The following is a 22,324-nucleotide window of genomic DNA, read 5'->3' on the forward strand; positions in this document are numbered from 1 at the left end:
TTCCCTTTTCCCACATCTTCGCCAACACTTATTCTGTGTTTTATTGATGAGCGCCATTCTGACTGGTGTGAGGTGATATCTGATTGTGGTTTTAATTTGCATTTCTCTAAGCATTAGTGATGTTGAACATTTTTTCATATGCCTATTGGCCATCTGTGTGTCCTCTTTGGAGAAGTGTCTATTCATTTCTTTTGCCCATTTTTGTGTTCCTGGTATTAAGTTTTACAAGTTCTTTATAAATTTTGGTTATTAACCCCTTATCAGATGCAATTTCAAATATATTCTCCCATTGTGTAGTTTGTCTTTTTATCCTGTTCTTATTGTCTTTAGCTGTGAAAAAGCTTTTTAGTTTTATAAAGTCCCATTTGTTTTTTCTGTCTTTTATTTCACTTGCCTGTGGAGACAAGTCATCAAATATGTTGCTGTGAGAGATGTCAGAGAGCTTACTCCCTATGTTTTCTTCTAAGATGCTTATGGTTTCACGGCTTACATTTAAGTCTTTTATTCATTTTGAGTTTATTTTTGTGAGTGGTGTAAGTTGGTGTTCTCGTTTCATTTTTTTGCAGGTAGCTGTCCAATTTTTCCAACATCATTTGTTGAAGAGGCTGTCTTTACTCCATTGTATTTTCTTACCTCCTTTGTCAAATATCAGTTGTCCATAGAGCTGTGAGTTTATTTCTGGGTTCTCTGTTCTGTTCCATTGATCTATATGCCTGTTCTTATGCCAGTACCATGCTGTTTTGAGTACAATGGCCTTATAATATAACTTGATATCTGGAAGTGTGATACCTCCTGCTTTATTCTTCCTTTTGAAGATTGCTGAGGCTATTCGTGTTCTCTTTTGGTTCCATATAAATTTTTGGAATTTGTGTTCTAAATCTTTGAAGTAAGTCATCGGTATTTTAATTGGTATTGCATTGAAGTTATAAATTGCTTTGGGTAATATAGACATTTTAATGATATTTATTCTTCCTAACCATGAGCACGGTATATGCCTCCACTTGTTCGTATCTTCCCTGATTTCTTTGTCAATGTTTTATATTTTTTGAGTACAAGTCTTTAATCTCCTTGGTTAGATTTATTCCTAGGTACTTTATTTTTTTGGTTGCAATGGTAAAGGGGGTTGATTTCTTGATTTCTCTTTCTGACAGTTCATTATTAGTGTATAAAAATGCCTCTGATTTCTGAGTATTGATTCTATATCCTGCCACTTTGCCGAATTCATTTATCAAGTCTAGTAGTTTTTTGACTGAGACTTTAGGGTTTTCTATATACAATATCTTATCATCTGTAAATAATGATAGTGTTACTTCTTCTTTTCCAATTTGGATGCCTTTTATTTCTTTTTCTTGTCTGATTGCTGTGGCTAGGACTTCCAGAACTATGTTGAATAAGAGTGGTGAAAGGGGGCACCCCTGCCTTGTTCCTGATCTTAAGGGGATTGCTTTTAATGTTTGCCCATTGAGTATGATATTGGCTGTAGGTTTGTCATAGATGGCCTTTATCATGTTGAGTTATGTTCCCTGTATTCCCACTTTGCTGTGAGTTTTGATCATGAATGGGTGCTGGACTTTATCAAATGCTTTTTCGGCATCTAATCAAATTATCATGTGGTTTTTCTCCTTTCTTTTGTTTATGTGATGAATCACATTGATTGATTTGCGAATATTGTACCAGCCTTGCCTCCCCAAGTTAAATCCCACTTGATCATGGTGTATGATTTTTTTTTTTCATATATTGCTGGATCCGGTTTGCTAATATTTTGTTGAGGATTTTTGCATCTAAGTTCATCAGGGATATTGGCCTATATTTTTCTTTTTTTTTTTGTATTGTCTTTGCCTGGTTTTGTAATCAGAATTATGCTCGCCTCATAAAAGGAGTTTGGAAGTCTTCCTTCCTCTTGAATTTTTTAAATAGCTTGAGAAAGATAGGAGTTAGTTCTTCTTTCAATATTTGGTAGAATTCACTTGTGAAGCCATCAGGCCCAGACTTTTCTTTTTTGGGAGTTTTTTGATAGCTGTTTGAATCTCATTTGTTGTAATTGGTCTGTTTAGGTTTTCTGATTCTTCCAGATTGATTTTTGGAAGATTATATGATTCAAGAAATTTGTCCATTTCATCTAGGTTGTCTAGTTTTTTGGCGTACAGGTCTTCATAGTATTTTCTTACAATATTTTGTATTTCTGTTGTCTCAGTTGTTATTTCTCCACTCTCGTTTCTAATTTTATTTATTTGAGTCCTCTCTCTTTTTTTCTTGGTGAGTCTCGTTAAAGGTTCATCGGTCTTGTTTACCTTTCCAAAGAACCAGCTCCTGGTTTCATTGATCCTCTGTATTGTTTCTTCAGCCTCTATGTCATTTATTTCTCCTCTGTTCTTTATTATTTCCTTTCTTCTACTAGCTCTGGGCTTTACTTGCTGTTCTTTTTCTAGTTCTTTTAGATGCAGGGTTAAGTTGCTTATTTGAGCTTTTCCTAGCTTCTTGGGGTATGCCTGTAATGCTATAAACTTCCCTCTCAGGACTGCTTTTGCTGTGTCCCATAAATTTTGAGTTGATGTATGCTCATTATCGTTTGTTTCTAGGAATTTTTAAATTTCTTCTTTGATCTCAATGTTAACCCATTCAGTATTTAATAATGTTCTATTTAGTTTCCAAGTGTTTGAATGTTTTTCAATTTTTCTATTGTGGTTGATTTCTAGTTTAATGCCATTGTGATCAGAGAAAGTGCTCGATATGATTTCAATCTTCTTAAATTTGTTGAGACCGCTTTTGTGCCCTAACATGTGGTCTATCCTAGAGAATGTACCATCAGCGCTTGAAAAGAATGTATATTCTGCTGTTTTAGGGTGAAAGGTTCTGAAGATATCTATTAAATCGAGTTGATCTAGTGTTTCCAATAAGTCTGCTGTTTCTTTGTTAATTTTCTTTCTTGAGGATCTATCTAATGATGTTAGTGGGGTATTGAAATCCCCTACTATTATAGTATTGCTGTTGATCTCACCCTTTAAGTCCATCAAAGTCTAAGTCTGCTTTATATATTTAGGTGCTCCTATATTAGGTGCGTAGATATTTATAATGGTTATATCTTCCTTTTGGATTACTCCCTTTATCATTATGTAGTGTCCTTCTTTATCTCTAACTATGGTCTTTGTTTTAAAGTCCATTTTGTCTGATATAAGTATTGCTATCCCAGCTTTTTTTTCATTTCCATTTGCGTGAAATATTTTTTTTCATCCTTTTTTCTTCAGTGTATGTGCATCTTTTGATTTAAGGTGTGTCTCTTGTAGACAGCATATGTATGGGTCCTGTTTTCTTATCCACGCAGCTACCCTATGTCTCTTGATCGAATCATTTAATCCATTAACATTTAAGGTTATTACTGATATGTAATTGTTTATTGCCATTTTTATTCTTTAAAACGGTATTCCTCTTTTGCTATATTCTTTTTTTCCTTTGATCTGTTTACTACAGGTCCCTTAGCATTTCTTGCAGCCTTGGTTTGGTTGCAGTGAATTCCTTGAGTTTTTTTTTTTTTTTGTCTGTAAAGCTTTTTATTTCTCCTTCAATTTTAAATGATAGCCTTGCTGGATAAAGTAGTCTTGGTTGTAGGTTCTTGTTCTGCATTACTTTGAAGATGTCTTGTCATTCCTTCTGGCCTCAATTGTTTCTGTTGAGAAGTCAGAAGTCATTCTTATAGGGGCTCCTTTGTAGGTGATAGTCTTTTTTTCTCTAGTAGTTTTTAATATTTTCTTTTTATCATTTAGCTTTGGTATTTTAATTATGATGTGTCTTGGTGTTGGTTTCTTTGGGTTTCTCCTTAATGGAGTTCTCTGTGCTTCCTGAACATGTGTAATGTTTTCCTTCCTTAATTGGGGGAAGTTTTCCACTATGATATGTTTGAACAAAGTCTCTATCCCTTGTTCTTTCTCTTCTTCTTTAGGAACCCTTATGATGTGGATGTTATTTCTCTTCATGTTGTCACAGAGCTCTCTTAGAGTTTACTGAGACTTTTTGAGTCTCTTTTTTTTTTCTGCTCTGCTTCCATACCTTTATTTATTGTGTCATCTAACTCACTGATTCGATTCTCTGCTTCATCCATCCTGCTTTTAATTCCTTCCATTGTATTCTTTATTTCAGATATTGTATTTGTCATTTCTGACTGATTCTTTTTTATTATTTCAATGTCCTTTTTTATATTTGTTATCTCTTTATTTAGGTTTTTGTAATGGCCATCTATGGTTGTTCTAATATCTTTGAGCATCCTAACAATCGTTATTTTAAACTCTGCATCTGGTAGTTTGGTTATATCTAATTCTCTTAGGTCCTTTTCTGGGGATTTCTCTTGGTTTATTTGTGTTTTATTTCTCTGCCTCTGCATTTTTTCTTCACGGGAGTTGCTGTGATCATGCACTCGGATGCACCGGCGTTGGTGGCCTTGGCCTTTGCCCCGCCCCCGTGTGTGAGGTTATGCTCGGTCCTGAGGGCACTGGTAAGCACCTTTGCTCAGCTGCGGGTCTCCGCCTATTTTTGGGCTTTTGCCCTGCCCTTGGAGGAGGAGCCTGCTTGAGGAATGGCTGCTAGCCTTGGCTCTACCGCCGGACAGGACTGCGTGCCCAAGCTCAGCTCATTAGCGGAACTCCGCCTCTTCTGGGCTTTTGGCTCCAGCCCCGCGGGAGGAGCCGGCTACCAAATCAGACCTCAAGCCTGGGTTGCATGGGCGGGGCCAGGCTGTGCTCCTCTGCCCTTGCTCAGGGGCTGGTCTTCACCCTTTTCAGGTTTCCTGCCCTTCTCCTGCAGGCTGGATTACAGGCTGCCGGCAGCTGAGCTTGACCGCTTTTGCACGCCCCCTTCTGCCCAACCCCCTTCTTTCCAGCCAGGCAAGATTGAGCTCACATTTGAGCCCAGTGGTGGACAGCTGGCTTCCGCCCCTGCCAGCAGAACCACGCTTTTGTCTTCCACTGCTGCCCGCCCTCCAGCACTCCCTCAGTAACGTGGTTGGGAGCGTTGCAGCTCGGACCGTAAGACTCGCTATTCTAGACCCAAAAGCTCCCTCCTTCTATGTGACTCTGCTCTGAGTTCCGCGGGGGGAGCTTGTTTGGCTGCTCTCCTGCTTCCCTTTGCTGGTATTGCTGTTTCCGGGGGAAATATTCACTTCAGCTTTGGGGAGTGACTCATCCTAGGGGTTAGGGTGGCTATCTCCCAAAATGATTCTCCCTGTGCCTCCTAGATTACACTCTCTTCCTGTTACTCTGGTCCTCTCCTGTCTCCCCCCGTCCCCAGGAACCCCGGGTGAGTGGTTATGAGAGAGATGTTCTGCGCGGTCCCTTTAAGAAGGATCCTTGATCTGAGATATCAGACTCTTTCTCACAAACAGTATCCTGACTTGCTTCTAGCTAAATACTGTCCTCACGCCTCTTCTGGGCTCTGGGGCTGCAGGCTGGTTCTTTGTTCCTGGAGCTCAGGATCGTTTCCCCTCTGCTAAACTCACTTCCCGCCACGCAAGTCTCTCCCTGCTGCCATTCGCTCCGGGGAGCTGGGCAGCCCCCTCCACGTTTTCACTTTTCCTACCAGTCTCGATGTGGCTTCTTCAGTGTTCCTTGGTTGAAGAGTCCTCTTAGTTTAGTCCAAAGTTGGTTTTTCCAGATGATAGTTCATAAAATTAGTTTGTAATTCACTTTGGTTCTGGGAGGTAGATGTTGGTACGTTCACCTACTCCAGAGCATCTTGTTCCTCCTCATAATTTTCTTTACGGCCCCTCCAGACGGGGGTTGTAAGATGTCGCTGTCTACTTTGGGTACTGTTGGCAGAGCATACAGAACCATTTCTAAATCCTTCCCCTTTCTTTTTCCTCCTCAGTAACTTGGTCATGGGAAATTCCATTAAGAGCACAGGTGTCTACTGTAGAAAGGAAAGAGGAGAAAAGGTAGCAGGAACGGAGTCCATGGACTTCAGGCTACTTGGTTACACAGCCAACTTCTGCTTTTAATACTTGCTCAAGCATAATTTTGTGTATTCCCTTTTCTTTTGATGATGAATGCTGCAGTGCAGGCCCTAATTCAAGTGCAGTGATTCAGGCAACACCCAGGTCATGATGGGAATCGCACGGCACCTTTGCAGGCATGGCCAAACGTTCAGTCCCATGACGGCCCAGAAGCTGCTATTGCAAAAGAAGAATAGTTATCTCCAGGAGAGAGTAGAACTTGTCTTAAAATCCAATAGATCTGTACTGTGATTTACCTGTAAGGGCCTGACAAGGACACTCCATGGACCACTGGGTTAACCTGGAACATATGACCCACATCTCAGGGCAGCCTGTGTGTCACCCTGGAAAAGTTGCAGTACCTCCTCTTGTTCTGGGTACCATTCAAAACTGATGACTTTTTGGCTTATTTGGAAAATGGATCAAAGCAGCGTGCCCAAGTGAGACAGATGTTTTCTTCCTGATCCAGATGCCTGTTAGGCACTAAACTTCTTTCTGAGTGGTGGGTGAGTCAGATGGAGGAATTCCGCCATTGCATAGGAAGGGATGTGAGCCAAGAGTGATCTTTACAGTATTAAATGGTTAAAAATATGTTAGAGCATCAGTCAAGCGTGTGGAAGTCCTGGTTTCGATTTCCAGCCAGGGCACACAGGAGAAGCGCCCATCTGCTTCTCCACCCTTCTTGCTCTCCTTCTTTTCTGTCTCTCTCTTCCCCTCATGCAGCCAAGGCTCCATTGGAGCAAAGTGGGCCCGGGTGCTGAGGATGGCTCCATGACCTTGCCTCAGGCACTAGAATGGCTCTGGTTGCAACAGAGCAACATCCCAGATGAGCTGATCATCGCCCCCTGGTGGGCATGCCAGGTGGATCCCAGTAGGGCACATGCAGGACTCTTGTCTCTCTGCCTCCCCTTCTCACTTTAGAAAAAAAAGGAAAAAAAATGTTTGATGTAAAAATTATATAAAATTAAAATTTTTGCCCATAAATAAAATTATATTGGAACACAGTCATGCCCACCTGTTTATGTAATCTCAACAGCTGTTGTGTAGCAGAACAGCAGAGCTGAGTGTTTATGACAGAGATGGTGTATAGTTCACCAAACCTACAATATTTATTATTTTTTACAAAAACATTCACTAACTCCTGCAATATACAATATTAGCCTAATAAATCTGGAAAATCAAAATGAAATGGAAAAAAATGTCTGGAAAAATATGAAACAAGAATATAAATAAGAAGTATGAGACTTTAAATATAAGACCAACAAATACAGAATTTAGAAATATTACCAAGAAATAGTTTCTAATACGTTTCTTTATCTATATTGCTTTGCAGGAGATTTCATTTTATATTTGATTAATCAGGTAATGTTTCTGCCATAAAACATAAAAATTGTAACATAATGTATAGTTTTAAAGCTTCTGTGGAACTGACTGAATTCTGCTAACATTAATGCATCATGTGACTGTTGGATAATTGAAGGGAAAAACTGCACAGTGGAAACGTTTTATTTTATTCCTGTCCTACCGAGGGGCATCTGGTGTGGGACTAGCAGGTGAGGAAGCCTCAAAAAATCCAAAGACAGATGCACAGTTTGAATTGTAAAAATAAAACAAAACAGAAGGTCTCATGCGATATCAGCTCAGGCAAAATGATTCTGGGGAGAATGAACAGATCAGAAAATCTCAAAGAGGGAAAACAGGAAGCGGAGGTATGGACTCGGGGATACGTCAGCGAGCAGGATCTGGTCGAAGCGATAACCAGCAGCTCTTCCCTGTGGAGCTGTGTGCACTCCGGATTGCAGCGGATGGTAGAAAGCACAGAGTCTCCTCCCCTCTTTGTTGTCGATGCCTTTTGACCTCAGTCGAGCCATTGGCCCAGAATGAAAACCTCACTTATGTAATCGACTTCCACATCTGCTAATTGGCAAATTGTTTATTTCTCTGAAAGACATTTATGGTATTTCTTCATTCTCATCATGTACTTAAAATACTGAATCGAAATGGTTCTATTTTGAACTTCTCACCAAATGCGCAGTTTCAAGGGGGGAATGACGCATACATAAGAGTGCCCGCTGTTTTGTTTCCTTGCCTCATGGTTTCTCTTAAAACAGCTCCTGAGGAATATTGGTGGAGTCTTATGGTGTCTGTGTCCTTCGTCCGGTGGCTTAGTTCTGTCCATTTCTGGCATATTAATCCATATGCCAAAGAATCATGAAGTGTTTTATGGACTCTTCAGAAACAACGATTAACTATTAAGTGAAGGACTCAACTTTGTAAGCTTATAATAGGACTGTGGCAGTAGAATTACGTTTCCGTTGTTTCTGGTTCTAGGTACTATGGAGTGACACCAACCTTGGCTCGCTGACGCACTCATATCTCCTCCCTCTAGAACTGCTGGGTTGGCTTTTCTTTGTTGTGCTAGCAACTGAGATGAGCAAAGTTTGCCTTTAGATTACTCTAAGAGCAAGAATTCAGAAGACAGTAAAATGTGATGATCTAATCTAATTTCTCTCTCTCTCTTTATCTCCCTCTGTCAAATCCATCTACCATCCATCCATGCCTCCATCCATTTCTGCAGTAGTTCTCTCTCCATTCATGCTGGCCATCAGTGTCTCAACCGTACGCCATCCTCAGTAATGGTCTTCATTCCTTCCAACAAGTGGTGAGTAGAGTAGTGTGGTGTGAAGATTATGGCGCGGACTTAAGCTTTAGCTGAGGGTTGCCTTTTAGTTACTGTGCGGTCATGGGTGAATCAGTTCACCTCTCAGTCTTGTTGTCTGGAGAAGGGGGTTGTCGTTAAGTGCTCCTGTAGGTTGCTGTGGGGATTAACTAGGGAGGTGTGTATAAAACCTTAACCCTCTGAGATGGGAGGAAGGACAGCATTAAGATATCAAGGTTTTTGAGCCACCCTTTGACCTACACTGGCCAGGTCTGTCTTTGGTCAGACTGCCCCCGAGGCATTATTTGTTCTGGGTGTGTGTCGCCTCTCTCCTTTCACCCAGACTAAGGCTTCTGTCCTCAGTCTTCAGAGTTTTCACTTTATCTATCCTTTGCGCTTGGCTAGGGCCTACTGGAAGCTTTGCTTAACTGCCAAATATTTTAAGGAATTTCTGTCAGAAGGATGCATCTATGAGAACAGGCGGGAGGAAAGAGGTGAGTGAGGGGAAGTTTAACTCCAGAGGAGGGTGGTGCTGACAGCTGCCCGATCTTGAAGATGGAAACAGAGTTGTAGCATCACTCATGAATGATAACTTGCATCAGTTCCAAGGCAAGAGGGCATCCCCCTGTATCAACCGGGGACAACCAAACACGGTTTGTCCTGGCACCACCTCAACTCTCTCCTCCCAACAGGTTATTACGCTTTTCCGCTGAGCAGTAGTCAGGCCACCACCGCGTTCTTTTATCTTCTTGTATCTGGTTGGGAATTCCCAGCTTTGATGGAAAGTCACATGCTTGCAGTATCTGCTGTGTCTGCCATGCGCACGTCAGAGTCTTTTCTCACTGGCTGGAACTTCGACAGGCTTTTGTCAGAGCAACTGCGTACGTCCGAGTCCAGAAGGCACTGCCTCAGGACTGCTTTCTATATTTTGAATGAGAAACCAAGAGCTAGCTACTGTGAGAACTTACATTATTTGCATCAGTATCTGATTTGGGCATGAGCGTACTGAATATCAGAAGTGAGTTTTGCCTTATAAACAGTGGTGTGCTAACCAGTGTGAGGAATCGTATGCATGGGCTCGCCACCTCAGAAATGGATAAAATGAAAAGGATTGCATGTATGTGGGTGAACTCAAACGTCTTAGAGACATGCCCCATACTTAGTAGGGTGTAATAACCCAGTGAGATTTGAACATTTTACAGCGAGGGAATGGCTTGATTTCAAATCAGTTATTTGTCCAGCCATCGACTTGGGAAAAATCTCTTGTTACCTATTGCTTGTTGTGGAGAACAGACTGTTGTCTCTGAGTCTTGTGTCTGTGCTGAGTGCACGACGGGCTGCTGATCCTGTGACCTGTGCTGTCATCCAGCGCCGCCTGCTTGAAAGGGACTCGAATGTGGTTTAATGCTTTGCTGTTGTTGTCTTGCAATTTACATTAAAAAAAAATTCTATTTTGCATTGGGCTCCAAAAATCATTTAGCCAGTCCTGGCTTGAATTAACCTCCCGTGCCAGAAGAGCTGAAAAGACAGAGCGGGGGCTTCATGGAATCTCTATAACACAGTGGAGGAATTCTTGTGCGCTCTTCTTTAACGGATGTCTAGGGGGCACAGAGTCCGGTTTGAAACTTGCTTTAGTTAGAAGCCAGAGAGCTGTGGGGGGTAGCTAATCCTCTTCTCCCTTCACTGACTGATTTTCTACCAAAAAGTACCTAAAAATGTCCAAGACCCAAACCAGCTCAGCTCAGCTCACAGCAATGGTGTGTAGGTTTTAAGGGCCGCCTGGCTCAGCCCAGCAGAGAGAAATAAAACTCTTGACATATAAGTTTCTGAGTTTGGTCCAAGCACAGTTTCTTATGGTATCAGAAAATGAAATAAAATCAGATTGTAAAAATTGACGACTGTTTTATTTCTTTGGCTAAAAACTTAACTTTTCACCTTATCCTGTACCGCAGTGCAGTTCAGCTGGAGACAGTAGGTAGGATGGTTTTTAAATAGAGCACCTCACTTCTGAAAGGATCACCAGCTCAGTGAGTACGCAGTGCTCCTAACCCTCAGCTGTCCGAACAAGATTGGCTTTAAAACCTAGTGCACAGAGGCCAATAATTGCCCAGCAATACCGAGCGGTAGCCTGAGGGTCTGACAGGGGTCCTGGGGGATGGGGCACTACGTTTAACTCCTGAAAACTTTGTATAAGCCACAGTTCTACCCTGTTGTGGCTGTGCTTTTCCTTCTCATTTGCAGTTAGAATGTAGACATATTTTCTGAACGAATGGAAGCTCAGTTTGCGATGAGATGGCCAATCTCCCGTAGTGGGGGAGGGCAGCATGGGGCCCCCCCGTCAGGCCGGACTGGCTATACGGAAAATGATAGAAGATGCTTCCTGGCCTTTCAGGAGCCTTCTGTTGACTCAGAGCTTTTATTCTGATGGTGAAAGTGCATCCTCCCTCTTCCTACCAACTCACAGGGACTGTTGTCCCTGGGCTGCCAACGCCTTCCCAAGTGCGTGTTGCTTTGTCCCCTGTACATTCCCCGGGCAGAGAGCCCAGCCCTGCCCTTCTGCAGAGTAGTGTAGACAAACAAAACAAAGTGAGAATATTTAAAACAGTGGTCCCCTCAAAAAGGACCCCACCAGTGTTTTGTTTAACCATCACTTCCAGGCTTTCCAGCTGTGACAATGTGCTGATTGTGGTGGCAGGCCTGGGGCAAGTCTGACCTGCTTTAGGAAGTGCTTAGTAGGATCGAGGACTCTGTCCTCAGCCCTAGGTCTCTACCCAGCATTGGGCGGGGCCACGAGAGCGCTTTGTATTTTCCCAACCTTGTGGACACAAGCAACTGATGGTTTTGTGGGTACCTTTATTTATCGCCTATTGTCTGAGCTATTTCACACTTGAATGAATTAGGTAAACGACAGGAAAACAAAACAAAAAAACCCTGAAGATTCACAACTCAGCACTTTCAATTTCTTCTACTTTTGGTTGAGTTCTTGTGTTGAGTTATGGGTATGTCCAACTATTTAGACTAAAACAACACTCTGGGTTGTATAGTCAGAGCTATCCCCCTGCCCCTTTAATCAACTTCTGTACATTTTACATAACAACATTTAACCTTGCGTTCTTCGGTTAATTTTAGAGGCTGTTGGCACTTTATTGGGCCTTCCTTCTCGCATGCGGCCACCACTATAAATGTCCACACGGTTTATGAGACCTCGTCAGCAAGCGTCCTGCAAAGAGAAAGCAGAGTGCTTTATTTTAGACGAGGGCCACATATTATCATAAGAAGAATGTGTCACATGTTGTAGTCAGCAATTTAATAGCAATAATAAATATGGCCGTATGTCAATGTCAAACACATAATTTAATACTGGTAATTATATGTCCACAAACCTCAGACAGACCAGGCTCAGGCTTTCAGTTCCAGTAAGCACACACTAAGTGACTGTGGGTTTTCAAATGTTTCAAATGTCACCAGAAAAGTATTTTTTATTCCAATGCTCCGTGGTGTCAGGTCAAGAGACTTTTTTCAGGGGTGTTTTTTTTTTTTGAAGGAAACCTTAATAAGTAGATTTTATGCGAAAGTCACAAAGCTGGATGTATTTACAGCTCTGAACTGTGACCAAGTTGAAGGAAAGCACCAGTAACGATCACATAAATGAGAAAACACGACTGTACAATATTCATGGTTTTCATAAAAATGCTTTTTCACCTAATATTGAAGCTTTTAGGCCTTCTTTTAAAATCTGAAACAACAATAGGAGAATGTAAGGGAACAAGACTGTAATGGTTTTTGCTTTGTGGAACTTATATCTTTGTGAAATTCAAGACACACACACAGAATTGAGGCAAGGGAAATAAGTCCTGCTGTTGTTTTTTGACTTTTTCTTTTAAATACTTTCAAACTCTCGGAAAAGTTGCAAGGATTGTACAAAGAAATCCTGGTTAGCCTTCGTCCTCATTCCTGAATGATTAGCATTGTGACACATTTGCCTCTTGTCTGTCTGTCTGCATGCATGTATCATCAGTCTCTGTTTATTTTTCCTTTTTCTTTCCATTTGGCAGTATGTTGTGGATGTGATACTCTATTATTCCTAAATACCTGTGCTCATTTCCTCCTCTTTCATAATCAGAAAGTCAGCATTGATCCAAGAATACTGTATGTCCCAAACCCCCACTTAAACTTCAATGATTGTCTCAATAATATCATTTATAACAACAGGAAAAAGGAAGTAAAGGAGGAGGAAGAGGCGGAGGAGTGTGAGTGGGGGGGTGGAGGGAGGGGAAGCAGGAGAGCATACTATGGGAAAAACACAACTTCTGGTGGAGTAACCGATACAGGGTCGAGTTTCATTTAATTGCCATATCTTTTTGATTTCCTTCAATGTGTACCAATTCTCCAGCCTTTTTTTGTTTTTTTCTTTTTTAAATTTTATTTCCTTTTCCAGGTGAGAGGAGAGGAGATAGTGAGACAGACTCCCACATGCATCCCGACTGGGATCCACTTGGGAACCCTGTCTAGGGCTGATGCTCGAATCTACTGAGCCAACTCCTGAAGCCAACATGACCAGTCAAGCCGCTGGCTGCTGGAGAGACAGGGAGAGAGAAAGGGGAGGATTTGAGGAAGAGAAGCAGATGGTCACTTCTCCTGTGTGCCCTGACCGGGAGTCGAACTGGGATGTCCATACACTAGGCTGATGCTCTATCCACTGAGTAACTGGCCAGGGCCTTTTCTTTGTTTCTTGACCTAGATATTTTAGAGGCGTACAAGCCCATTGTTTTGTAGAATATCTCTCGGTTTATCTAATGTTTCTTCATCCTTAGATTCAGGATATATTAATATATATTTTTGGCAGGAGTATTACAAAAGGGATGCTGTTTTCTTCACTGTACTTGTATCAGGAAGCAAGTAACCTCAATTTGTGCCCATACTAATAATGTTCATTTAAAGTCTGCCTCATTTCTCCACTTTACAGTTCCCTAATCAGTATTTTGGACTTACTAAAAACTAATTAGCTATCCTTTTGTAAGAGATACTTTGAGTTCATGTAAGTATTCTAGTCCTTATTCAATTTTCACTCATTGGTTTTAGCATCTTTTGCTGATTTTTGGTCTGGAACAGTTATAAGATGGTTGCCAAATGGTGATTTTCTAATTCTCTTATCCCTTCTGTAAATTGTTACCTGAAATTGGATGGAAAGTAGAACTTTCTCCTTCTCCCTCCCTCTCATCAGCATGAACCTTGAATTCCTACTGTAATCAACAGGCTGTGGCCCCCTGGTTTATTTTAATACCCTGGCTATGTCACACCCACCACAGTCACAATGATACATTTCCATCACTTGTAAGAGTCGTCTCAGGTTCATTGGTAGTCAGCCCCCCCCCCCCCACCGTCCCGCCCAACACCTTGGCAACCGCCACTGATCTGTCTTCTGTCACTGTGGTGCTGTCTTTTCCAGAATGTCATATAAGTGGAATCATGCAGTATGTGGCCCTCTGAGTCCTCCTTCTTTCACTCCATGTACTGCTCTGGATGTTTATTCATGTTGTTGCCTGTATCGGTCATTCATTCTTTGGATTGATGAGCAGAATAGCATTTCATTACGTAAACACACTACAGTTGGGTGATCAGTTTCCCAGCTGATGGTCATCCGAGTTGTTTTCAGTTTGGGGCAGTTATAAAGAATGAAGCTAGGTGAACACTTGCATACAGGTTTTTCGAAGGACATGTGTTTGTGTTACTCTTAGCTAAGTCTCTAGCAGTGGGATTTCCGGTCACACAGTAAGAGTGTGATTAATTTTATAAGAAAGCACGCACTATTTCACAGTGGCTGTGTCATTTTGCATTCGTACTGGAAGAGTCTAAAAGTTCCGCTTTCCTTTGATCCTTGCCAGTTCCTGGTTTTTCCATTTTAAATATTAGCCATTCTAACAGTTATGTACGGGACCATATTGCATTTGTTTCCAGATCTCTAACAATTGATGATATAGCACTTCTTTCCATGTGTGTATTTGCCATTTGTATAGATTCTTTGGTAAAATATCTTAAAATATTTTGCCCATTTTCTTTAATTGAGTTTATGTCTTATCATTATTGACTTGTGAGGTATTAAAATCTTTCTGGGTGCTAGTCCTTCTCAGTGACAGGAGATACCTTGGAGATACTGTGGGGCTTGTTCCAGATCACTATGATAAAGTAACTATCTCAATAAAGTGAGTCACACACATTTCTTGGTTTTCCAGTCCATATAAAAGTTGTATGTATACTATCATGTAGTCTATGAAGTGTATAATATCATATCTAAAAAAGTACATACCTTAATTTAAAAATACTTTATTGTTAGCACACACTAACCATCATCTGAGCCTTCAGTTCCTGGTAATCTTTTCACTGGTGGTGGGTTTTGCCTCGATGTTGGTGGCAGCTGACTGACCAGGGTGGTGGTGCCTGCAGGTTGGGGTGGCGGCACTTTCTGAAAATCAGACGAAAATGAAGTCTGCCATTGATTTACTCTTCCTTTCATGAACAATTTCTTTGTAGTATACAATACGGTTTGATAATGTTTTATTCACAGTAGAACTTCTTTTGAAATTAGGGTCAGTCTTCTCAAACCCTGCCATTGTGTTATCAACACAGTGTGTGTGTGATATCCGAGCTCCTCTGTTGTCATTCCAGCAATCTACACAGCATCTTCCCCAGGGCAGGCTCTGTCTGGTGATGCCACTGGCCTTGATCAGCCATAAGAAGCAACTCCTCATCCGTTTAACTTTGACCGTGAGATTGCGGCAATGTTGTTACATCTCCAGGTTCCATGTGTAGTTCTAGTCCTCTAGCTATTTCCACCACGTCTGCAGTTACTTTTCTCCACTAAAGTCTTGAAGCCCCCAAGGTCATCCATGAGGGCTGGAATCAATGTTTTCCAAATTCCTGTTAATGTTAAGATTTTGACCTCTTCCCATGAATCATGGTGTGTGGTATGTGTGTATGTGTGTGAGTGAGACAGCGAGCAAGAGAGATTTATGGTTTCAGATATCCATGTATGTGTAAATGTGTGTGTTCTGCATAAAAATATTTGAGTGTCTGGGTGTTTTTCAGTGTGTGTAGTGATATGGGAGTGTTGTGTGTGTCTGCTTAAGTGTGAGTGTAAACCAGCATATGTGCATAAAGTGCTGTGGTCAAGTATCAACATCCAGATGAGTGTTTCATATCTTTAAAATATATATTTTTATTTTTTATTTATAGTTACCTTATATTAGTTTTAGGTGTATGTGTAAATGTGTGTGTTCTGAATGTATGTGTCTATATGAAAATGTCAAAGAGTGTCTGAGTGTGTTTGGAATGTGGAATCAGAAATATTCTTTTTTTTTAATAAATTTTTATTAATGGTAATGGGATGACATTAATAAATCAGGGTACATATATTCAAAGAAAACATGTCTAGGTTATTTTGTCATTAAATTATGTTGCATACCCGTCGCCCAAAGTCAGATTGTCCTCCACCACCCTCTATCTAGTTCTCTGTGCCCCTCCCCCTCCCCCTAATTCTCTCCCTCCCTCCCTCCCATGTCCTCCCTCCCCCCACCCCTGGTAACCACCACACTCTTGTCCATGTCTCTTAGTCTCGTTTTTATGTTCCACCAATGTATGGAATCATGTAGTTCTTGTTTTTTTCTGATTTACTTATTTCACTCCATATAATGTTATCAAGATCCACCATTTTGCTGTAAACGATCTGATGTCATCATTTCTTATGGCTGAGTAGTATTCCATAGTGTATATGTGCCACATCTTCTTTATCCAGTCTTCTATTGAAGGGCTTTTTGGTTGTTTCCATGTCTTGGCCACTGTGAACAGTGCTGCAATGAACATGGGGCTACATGTGTCTTTACGTATCAATGTTTCTGAGGTTTTGGGGTATATACCCAGTAGAGGGATTGGTGGGTCATAAGGTAGTTCTATTTGCAGTTTTTTGAGGAACCACCATACTTTCCTCCATAATGGTTGTACTACTTTACAGTCCCACCAACAGTGAATGAGGGTTCCTTTTTCTCCACAGCCTCTACAACATTTGCTATTACTCGTCTTGTTGATAATAGCTAATCTAACAGGGGTGAGGTGGTATCTCATTGTAGTTTTGATTTGCATTTCTCTAATAACTAATGAAGCTGAGCATCTTTTCATATATCTGTTGGCCATTTGTATTTCTTCCTGGGAGAAGTGTCTCTTCATGTCCTCTTCCCATTTTTTTATTGGATTGTTTGTTTGTTTGTTGTTGAGTTTTATGAGTTCTTTGTAAATTTTGGATATTAGGCCCTTATCTGAACTGTTGTTTGAAAATATCATTTCCCATTTAGTTGGCTGTCTGTTTATTTTGATATCAGTTTCTCTTGCTGAGCAAAAACTTTTTATTCTGATGTAGTCCCATTCATTTATCTTTGCCTTCACTTCTCTTGCCATTGGAGTCAAGTTCATAAAATGTTCTTTAAAACCCAAGTCCATGATTTTAGTATCTATGTCTTCTTCTATGTACTTTATTGTTTCAGGTCTTATATTTAGGTCTTTGATCCATTTTGAATTAATTTTAGTACACGGGGACAGGCTGTAGTCGAGTTTCATTCTTTTGCATGTGGCTTTCCAGTTTTCCCAACACCATTTGTTGAAGAGGCTTTCTTTTCTCCATTGTGTGTTGTTGGCCCCTTTATCAAAGATTACTTGACCATATATATGTGGTTTTATTTCTGGGCTTTCTATTCTGTTCCATTGGTCTGAGTGTCTATTTTTCTGCCAATACCATGCTGTTTTGATTATCGTGGCCCTATAATATAGTTTAAAGTCAGGTATTGTAATGCCCCCAGCTTCATTCTTTTTCCTTAGGATTGTTTTGGCTATTCGGGGTTTTTTATAGTTCCATATAAATCTGATGATTTTTTGTTCCATTTCTTTAAAAAATCTCATAGCAATTTTGATGGGAATTGCATTAAATTTGTATATTGCTTTGGGTAATATGGCCATTTTGATTATATTTATTCTTCCTATCCAAGAACAAGGAATATTTTTCCATCTCATTGTATCTTTTTCGATTTCCCTTAACAATGCTTTGTAATTTTTATTATAAAGGTCCTTTACATTCTTTGTTATGTTTATTCCTAGGTATTTTATTTTTTTTTGTTGCAATCGTGAAGGGGATTATTTTTTTGAGTTCGTTTTCTAATATTTCATTGTTGGCATATAGAAAGGCTATGGACTTTTGTATGTTAATTTTGTATCCTGCGACCTTACTGTATTGGTTTATTGTTTCTAATAATCTTTTTGTGGAGTCCTTCGGGTTTTCGATGTATAGGATCATATCATCAGCAAAAGGTGATACCTGTACTTCTTCTTTTCCGATATGGATGACTTTTATTTCTTTGTCTTGTCTGATTGCTCTGGCCAGAACTTCTAGCACCACGTTAAATAAGAGTGGAGAGAGTGGACAACCCTGTCTTGTTCCTGATTTAAGGTAGAAAGTCCTCAGTTTTATGCCGTTTAATAGGATGTTGGCTGATGGTTTATCATATATGGCCTTTATCATGTTGAGATATTTTCCTTCTATACCCATTTTGTTGAGAGTCTTAAACATAAAATTGTGTTGTATTTTATCAAAAGCCTTTTCTGCATCTATTGATAAGATCATGTGGTTTTTGTTCTTTGTTTTGTTGATATGGTGTATTACGTTAACCCTTTTGCGTATGTTGAACCATCCTTGAGATTCTGGGATGAATCCCACTTGATCATGATGTATTATTTTTTTAATATGTTGTTGTATTCGGTTTGCCAGTATTTTGTTTAGTATTTTAGCATCTGTATTCATTAGAGATATTGGTCTGTAGTTTTCTTTCTTTGTGCCATCCTTGCCAGGTTTTGGTATGAGGGTTATGTTGGCCTCATAAAATGTGATTGGAAGTATTGCTTCTTCTTCAATTTTTTGGAAGACTTTGAGTAGAATAGGAACCAAGTCTTCTTTGAATGTTTGATAGAATTCCCTAGTATAACCGTCTGGGCCTGGACTTTTATTTTTGGGGAGGTTTTTAATAGTTTTTTCTATTTCCTCCCTGCTGATTGGTCTGTTTAGGCTTTCTGCTTCTTCATGACTCAGTCTAGGAAGGTTGTATTGTTCTAGGAATTTATCCATTTCTTCTAGATTGTTGTATTTGGTGGCATATAATTTTTCATAGTATTCTACAATAATTCTTTGTATATCTATGATGTCTGTGGTGATCTCTCCTCTTTCATTTTGGATTTTATTTATTTGAGTCCTGTGCCTTTTTTCCTTGGTGAGTCTTGCCAAGGGTTTGTCAATTTTGTTGATCTTTTCAAAGAACCAGCTCCTTGTTTTATTGATTTTTTCTATAGTTTTTCTGTTCTCTATTTCATTTATTTCTGCTCTGATTTTTATTATCTCCTTTCTTCGGCTGGTTTTGGGTTGTCTTTGTTCTTCTTTTTCTAGTTCCTTAAGGTGTGAAGTTAAGTGGTTTACTTCGGCTCTCTCTTGTTTGTTCATATAGGCCTGAAGTGATATGAACTTTCCTCTTATTACTGCTTTTGCTGCATCCCAGAGATTCTGATATGTCGTATTTTCATTTTCGTTTGTTTGTATATATCTTTTGATCTCTGCGCTTATTTCTTCTTTGACCCATTCATTTTTTAGAAGTATGTTGTTTAGTTTCCACATTTTTGTGGGTTTTTCCCCCTCTTTTTTGCAGTTGAATTCTAGTTTCAAGGCTTTATGATCAGAAAATATGCTTGGTACAATTTCAATTTTTCTAAATTTGCTGATATTGTCTTTGTGGCCCAACATATGGTCAATTCTTGAGAATGTTCCATGTACACTAGAGAAAAATGTATACTCTGTCGCTTTGGGATGAAGTGTCCTGTAGATGTCTATCATATCCAGGTGTTCTAGTATTTCGTTTAAGGCCACTATATCTTTATTGATTCTCTGTTTGGATGACTGATCTAGAGCCGTCAGCGGTGTATTGAGGTCTCCAAGTATGATTGTATTTTTGTTAGTTTTTGTTTTAAGGTCAATAAGTAGCTGTCTTATATATTTTGGTGCTCCTTGGTTTGGTGCATATATATTAAGGATTGTTATGTCTTCTTGATTCAACTTCCCCTTAATCATTATGAAATGACCATTTTTGTCTCTGAGTACTTTTTCTGTCTTGTAGTCAGCATTATTAGATATGAGTATTGCTACCCCTGCTTTTTTTTGGGTATTGTTTGCTTGGAGTATTGTTTTCCAGCCTTTCACTTTGAATTTGTTTTTATCCTTGTTGCTTAGATGTGTTTCTTGTAGGCAGCATATAGTTGGATTTTCTTTTTTAATCCATTCTGCTACTCTGTGTCTTTTTATTGGTAAGTTTAATCCTTTACATTGAGTATGATTATTAACACTTGTGGGTTCCCTACTGTCATTTTATAAATTGCTTTCTGTTAGTTTTGTATCTTGTTTGATTCTTCTCTTGTTTTTCTATCATTTGTTTTTGTTTGTTTGTGTTCCATACTTCTTTCCTCTGTTGCTACCTTTTTTAAGTCAAGTGTTTTTGTGGTGGTTTTATCAAGGGTAGTTACCATTAAGTAATGAAAAGGGTACCTACCATATTCATTGTAGTACCCTATCTTATGAGTATTTCTGCACTTCATCATCCTTTGCTACTGTTAATCTCCATCCTCTCCCCCCTTTTTTTCCTTTGTTGTCACAGTTTAAGTTTGGTTTTATTGTGTTCTTGGTGGAGCTGTTACTTGTGGTGTTGTTTTCTTTTGTTCTTTGAATCTGGTTGGAAAACCCCCTTTAGTATTTCCTGGAGTGGGGGCTTTCTGCTGATAAATTCTCTCATCTTTTCTGTATTTGTGAATGTTTTTATATCTCCTTCATACTTGAAGGATAGCTTTGATGGGTATAGTATTCTTGGCTGAAAGTTCCTCTCTTTCAGGGCTTTAAATATTGGGGTCCACTGTCTTCTAGCTTGTAGAGTTTCTGCTGAGAAATCTGATGATAATCTAATAGGCCTTCCTTTATATGTTGTACTCTTCTTTTCCCTGGCTGCCTTGAGAATTTTTTTCTTGTCATTGGTTTGTGTCATCTTTATTATGATGTGCCTTGGAGTGGGTTTGTTGGGGTTAAGAAAACTCGGTGTTCTGTTTGCTTCTTGAATTTGAGGCTTTAGTTCTTTCCACATGCTTGGGAAGTTCTTGTCTATTATTTGTTTGAGTATATTCTCCATTCCATTTTCTTTCTCTTCTCCCTCTGATATACCTATTATTCTTATGTTATTCTTTCTGATGGAGTCAGACAATTCCTGTAGGGCTTTCTCGTTTTTTATTATTTTTGAATCTCTTTCTTCTTCTCTCTGTTGTGCCTCAAGTTGTTTGTCTTCTATTTCACTAATCCTATCCTCAATCTGGGCTGTTCTGTTAGCTAAGCTTGTTACCTCGTTTTTCAGCTCGTGAATTGAGTTTTTCATTTCTGTTTGATTTGTTTTTATAGTTTCAATTTCCTTGGTAATATATTCTTTGTGTTCATTGAGTTGTTTTCTGATATCCCTAAATTGCCTTTCTGTGTTTTCTTGTATATCTCTGAGTATTTTTAAGATTTCTATCTTAAATTCTCTGTCATTTAGCTCCAAGCCTTCCAATATGTTAAGTCTTTTCTCCATAGATTTTTCCACATCTATTTGTTTTACCTCTCTTTCTTTTGTATCCATAATATTCGATTTCCTCTTTCTTATTGGCATCTGAGGGTGGTCTTGTTGATAGCACACAGGCACACTCCCTCCGCGGCTTGAATGAACGTCCCTGCGGTAGTTAACTTCTTTCAGTTTTTGTGGAACTCTGGAATGCTCTGAGGATAAATTTCTCTGTTTCTAGTTGATAAATTTGTTGTGATTTTGGGGAGATCTGTCGGACGCGCTGCTCACGGCACCATTTACCATCAGAAATATTCTTAATGACATCTAGAATGCTAAATCTTTTCCAAAAGGTTTTTAATTTACTTTGCTCAGACTGATCAGAAGAATTACTATCTACACAGATATAGCCTCACAAGATGTATCTCTGAAATAATAAGGCTTGAAAGTCAGAACTGCTGCTTGATCTGCAGACTGGCTATTGTGTTAGCAGTCATGAAAAGAGCACTAATCTCATTGTACATCTCTACCAGAGCTCTTGGGTGACCAAGTGCATTGTCAATGACTAGTCATATTTTGAAAACAATATTTTTTTTCTGATTAATAGGTCTCAAGAGTGGGCTTAAAATATTCAGTAAACCATGTTGTAAATAGATGTGCCGTCATCCGGGCTTTGTTTTTCCATTTTTAGAGCTGCATTAGCCCCTAATGAGAAAGTCAGCCTGTCCTTTGAAGTTGTAAAACCAGGCATTGGCTTCTCCTCTGTAGCTATGAAAGTCCCAGGCTGTCTCATCCATATTGGTAATCTACTGTTTATCTCTGGATAGCTGGCTGCAGCTTCTACTTCAGCATTTGCTGCTTCACCTTGCGTTTTCTATTTCTGGAAGAATCTGTGCAGAATTGTTATTATTTATTTCAGAGGTTTTGGATAGAATTTGCTAGTGAAGCCACCTGGTCTTGGAACTTGTGAGATCCTTAGTTATGAAGCACATGCCAAGTAGTAGAAGCTCAAAGTTTAAAGAACCTCTCATC

This window comes from Saccopteryx bilineata, chromosome 1 (genome assembly GCF_036850765.1).
Source record: "Saccopteryx bilineata isolate mSacBil1 chromosome 1, mSacBil1_pri_phased_curated, whole genome shotgun sequence".
Classification (NCBI taxonomy): Eukaryota; Metazoa; Chordata; class Mammalia; order Chiroptera; family Emballonuridae; genus Saccopteryx; species Saccopteryx bilineata.